The sequence below is a fragment of the Montipora capricornis genome, chromosome 4 (genome assembly GCF_036669925.1).
Source record: "Montipora capricornis isolate CH-2021 chromosome 4, ASM3666992v2, whole genome shotgun sequence".
NCBI lineage: Eukaryota > Metazoa > Cnidaria > Anthozoa > Scleractinia > Acroporidae > Montipora > Montipora capricornis.
In genome coordinates, this window is record NC_090886.1 from 28,471,891 (window position 1) to 28,472,223 (window position 333).

Sequence of the window (333 nt, forward strand, 5' to 3'; positions counted from 1 at the left end):
GTTTGCAGCATACATACATGTATATTGACAATTGTCAAAACAAGGTATCAGCTGACCAGTATCACGTGCCATATCACGGGCTTAAGCTTAGAGCTCACCAAGGTCAGCTGTTTTTTGAAGGTGACCGCTGACCAGGTACTCGTTTTCGATTGGATTGCAGGCTCAACTCAGGTTAACTTACCTAAACATAAGCGAAGTTTTCGCGCGCTTTCTGGGGCTAAACGCGGCTACACGGCCATACTACGTCAACTATAATTCTTACACAGTCAACGCTTTTCGTGTTCAGGTGGAAAACGGTTTGGAAGATGTTTTCTTTCTGTATTTTTCGCTGGT